This window comes from Cupressus sempervirens, chromosome 10 (genome assembly GCF_028749045.1).
Source record: "Cupressus sempervirens isolate cs-2001-9-10 chromosome 10, ASM2874904v1, whole genome shotgun sequence".
In the NCBI taxonomy this organism is placed as follows: domain Eukaryota; kingdom Viridiplantae; phylum Streptophyta; class Pinopsida; order Cupressales; family Cupressaceae; genus Cupressus; species Cupressus sempervirens.
Window position 1 is genome coordinate 732214668 of NC_143127.1, and position 5340 is coordinate 732220007.

The window sequence follows — 5340 nt, forward strand, 5'->3', positions numbered from 1 at the left end:
TATGTGTTTTGCTTTGATGAGTTTTCGTATGTTGCTTTATGAGTCTTTTGTGTATTTTTTATTAATTAAGTCTAATTAAAAGATTAATTAATGATTTAATTTAATGGGAAATTATTATGATGTTTGAATATTTAATTATATTTAATTAATTGAGAAATTAATTAAATAAAAAAAATTAAATTTGGAGATACAAGTTTAAGGATAAATTTAGAACGTGATAATATTTAGTTAATTTAATAATAATATATTTAGAGTTTATTTTTAAATAAATGTTAAATATTATTGTTATTTAAGTTAATAAATATTTTATCAATTAAATTCCTAAAATAAATTTAAAAGTGAAAGGATATTAATTTATGAAAAGTTGTTAGTTCGCATGATGTATGCATGAGTTTAAAGTAAAAGAAATTAATTAAAAGATAAAATAAGTGAAAATATTAATGTTATTTTAATTTCATAAAGCACACATGGGATTAAAAGTAATAAATTAATTAAAAATAGAAGTCAAGTGGAAAATTAAATAAAGTTATTTAATTATGCATTTAACGTGCATGGAAAGGATAAAAAGAGTAATGCAAGATAAAACAAAGATTAATAAAATGTTAATATGGAGTTAAGGGTTGTGAGCAAGGAGTTCTCCCGGGTGAACGCACAATCAGTGCCCGATTTAAGGAGAGAACTCTTTATCACAATTAGAGGGTTCATTTTTGAAAGACAGGAATTTGGAGACGAATTTGGGAGAAAATTTTGGAAAGGGAAATTTTGGGAAAGACTGTTAGAAAGAAGTTCTTGGATAGAAGCAAATTCTTTCACAAATCTTCTGGGTGTTGTAATTTTAGCATCAGAACCAAGTAGGTTCTTATGTTTTGAATTGCACAGTTAATTACACTATTTAAATAATTTTGTCTTCTTCATGCCTATGGATTGTAAATTTGAATTCTCTGTGATAAAACCCTTAAAACGTTTCAATATTGTAAATTGTTAAATACTAGCTAATGTCTTCTGCATGCATAGAAATTGGATAAGTAATCAGGAACCCTTGTTATGTAGATTAAAGAAATTAGAAATCTGATTTGGAAAGGGATTGAAATTGGAAATAAAAATCTTAGATTGAAAATTTGAATAATTGAAAGTGTTTCCTCCATCAGACTATATTTGCAAATTATATTAAAAAAAAAAATCAAAATCAAAATAAAGAAATAAGTTAATTAATTAAAATAAAATAAAATTATATATATATATATATATGAAATTATTTGTAAAAGGGATTTGTTGTGGGAATGAAAATTTAATATAATAAAATAAAATGATATATATATTGTTAAAATTTAATGTTGGAGGGGATTTGTTTTAAGTAAACAAGTTCATATTCAAAACAATTATGATGGGATGAAATTTATGTGATTTATATATTACTTTAAAAAAATAAAAAAATAAAGTAAATAAACATACCCCACTTACCTTTATCGCTGGCAACTCCCACGTTTTCTTGCAGTGTGGTATTGTACCTCTGGTGGGGAAAATTGAGGTGGTCGCACGACCCTTTATATTTAAAGCCGGCGACATAGTTTAAAAGACTTACTGCGATTTAAAATCGCATGACTTAAACTTTTGAATCATTGTTATTTTTTTAAAAATTAAGTTTTAAGTTATATAAAAGTTAGTTGATATAAAAACTTTTATTAATATTTTGAATTAAAGTAAGACACGTTAAAGTTTCTTATAAATCTTTATTAATATTTTAATTAAAGTAATTTTTTAATAGTTTTATATATTTTTTAAATTATTATTTTAAAGTATAAAGTTTATTAATGATTAATTAATTAATTAATTGATACTTATTTAATAAATTTAATAATTATTAAATATGATTAATTAATGATTAACATATATTATTTAGTAAAGAATTTTGTTAATAAATATTGAATATTAATTAATTATTAATTATTAAATTATTAATAATTATTAATTTAGAAAGGAAAATGGATATTGGAACTAATTGGAATTAATGATAAAGTCATGAATATTATATTGATTATTTGAAGATTTGATTATTAATGAAATTGAGGTTATTTTTATTTAATAATCAATTATTGTTATTATTTAATAAATGATTATTAATACTTTTAAGTCATGATGCAATTTCTTTCATTATAAGAATGAGACATGGTTTAATTGTAGGAGTTAATTGAGGAATTCATAATGACGTTGGGAACTTAAACTTTATTGTTCTACTCGACTTTGTATTTTCAAATCAAACCGACTGAGCGACTTTGATGTTTTCTATGTATTGTCTATGTTTTTGGGTTTTTTGGGGTTGATTAGATGTTGACCAATTTAGGTTGTTACCAAAGGCTTGTGGGGGTTATGTGATTGTGATGATATGATGAGTTGTTCTCGATCTTTCTAAACCCAACCATAGTGATGTGTGATATGCTCTATGATGGATGTATTTACTGGTTGTGATTTCTTTCCAGTTTCCTTGTGTGAAATTGAAGTGTATGTATATGAGATACCTAACTTAACCATTTTTGAGTCATCGATCAGTATATTTGATTTGCCTTCCGGTCATTGTGAGAGGACTGAGATGTTTTGGATGGTTTGCTCTTGATGATGTCATGTTGTGACACGTTTTGACTTGACCATTTTGGGTCTTCGATTAGTATTGTGATTTAGTATTGGGATACTTTTTGGTTGCTCATTGGAGAACCTTTGGATGAAATGATTTATCATGGATGCCTTCAGATGCTGATAGAGATCTATTGTGATCATTATGATTATTATTTGATGCTATTCAATTTCCCATGGAGAACTGATGTGGTTATTGTGGATTATATATATATATATATGATTTTTTCAGTCGCTTATATAGGACTGAGGTGATTTTATTATAATTCTTTGATTTGAGATTTCATGAGCCTAGGGTAGGTTGTCTATGTGTAGTGTCGGGAAGTGGCTTGGAATGGGGGTCGGGGCACTAAGAGGCTGCTTAGAGAAACCCATTGTAAGTTGTTTTTAATAAGTGATAACATTTACACTAAATGGGGATTACAATGAACCTAATAAGATAATTGTATGTTCTCTCCCATGCCTTGAGTGCTAGTACAGACTAGGATGGGGTAGAGAGAAGGCTTGGTTGTGACCTTGCATTCCGTAGTATGCCTCGTCAGTACGAGAGGATACTAGTGGCCGCAAGAACACAAGGGACCTGAGATTCGTAGAGGTTTTCTCGAGTAACTTCAAATGTGATTTGTGCGATGACACTTTCCCGCTTGCATAGTAGGTTTCCTACGTGTCTGTGTGGTGCCTCTGGGTCTAGATGTCAATCTATGTGTTGGAACCTTTGAGTTAGTATACTTTTAGGATTTCATGGACTTAGAGAGTACTTGTGATTATGTGATTTGATATCCTATTTGGGACTTGAGACTATATCCTCAGTGCAGTGGGAGTGGACCATTTAGATTCCACGTAGTCGGGTGGTAGTGCTTTTTCACTCTTACCATTTGAGATCCGTCCATTGCTACTGTGGCTAGAGCTTCTTGGGATGTTTGTTCATCATGTTTAGGTGATGTTATCTACTTTGGAGGATCATCTTATGCTTTATTCTTTCACGTTAGATTTCTTTATGCGTATGTGGTAGCATGTTAGATTTCTTTATGCATATGATGTAGTATGTTTTAGGAGTGATGTCCCTATTACTATAGTACCGATGATCTCTTCGGTGATTTGGGATGTTATGTGTGGGGGATGGCTAGGACCCATGATGGTCTAATGATGCTATTGACGGTTGGGAGGAACCACACACTTAGATTAGTTGTGCTTTATGATAGATGGATAGTTGTATTTCATGTTGGATGTTTATATCTTTATGATGGATGGATGTATCATGTATGGTATATGGTTTCATTTATTTTACTATACTTTGTATCATAGATTCTTGGAGGATGATGTATCTTTATTTCTAGTTATGTATATTCTTTTAGCCTTTCATACCCTATGACATGTACAATGGATGATTGAGCATTCCGAATTAATTTTCCAAGAGGCATTCGGAACAAATGTATATTAGATGGACATTGGACTTTATAATTATTCTTTCATGTGGATGTGGTAGTTGTTAGACTTAGATTAATTAAATTTAAATGTGACTCAATGTCTTGGAATCCTTAAGGAATGTAACCTGTTATGTATGTTTGTTGATGATTACATGTTATTGCTTCTACTACCATGTGTTTGATGTCTACGTTATACTTTCTTGTTTTTAAAAAAAAAATGTTTGGCAAACTTAGTAAAACTTTAGGTTAATTCTTTTGGATCCCTTGGCGGGGCGTTACACCTAATCAGTTGACAAGTTTAAAAGCCTCTACTAAGGTCACTTTTAATAAGGTAAACAAGACCTTTAGCAGTATTTTAGGTTAATTCCTTTAACCAAGCAACTCAATAGTTGAAGTTAGAAAATCCTTTCACAAGGTTATTCTTAATAGGGTAAATCTACTAATAGGGCTAGAGATAAATACTTTGACTAGGTGAATTCTAATAGGGTATGTTCTTAATTGGACATTATTGTAACCTCTTAACAAGGCTAAGCTCTCAATTGGATTCTTTTTAGAAAAGTCAAACAAACATGTGGGTACATCAATTCCCTCGATGGGTTTTCCTCCACCAAGGGTTTCCATGATAAAAATACTTGTGTTTTTATGTTACTTGTGTGGATGCTTTTATGACTTGTTGTACATTATGGCTTAGATCACATCATAACAATCTAAAGTAGATTTTCTTTTCCATATTTCCACAAACCATATCCATAGAAATAAATAATTTTAGACAATGGTCAAAACATGAACATCACAAAATGAACCACCAAAACATATTTTCCAAAATACTAGCCTTAAAACCAATGAAACCTTAATGACATTTCAATTGAAAATAGTTGAATATTAATCATAGTACCATCCAAAAAAATAGTATCTTTCCATAATTGAAAACCATTTTTAAACATCAACAACATCAATAATTTTATATCACATATAACCATACAAAGCACTAAAACAATAACAATATCATCAATTTGTAATATCAATAGTACAATCTTATCAATTATGTAACATCAAAATTATGCAATATCAACATTACAAACACATCAACTATACAACATCATCATTGCAACCTCATCATATATGAAGCATCAATACTAAAACCAACTCCTCATCTCAACAAAGGATAGTAACAAATAAATAAAAATGAAATGTCATCATATTCATGTGGTAGAAATCAGTCTTGAAATATGATCCCTTTTGCAACTCCTACAAAATCTCATACAAGGTAGGGGATAAGGTTCAT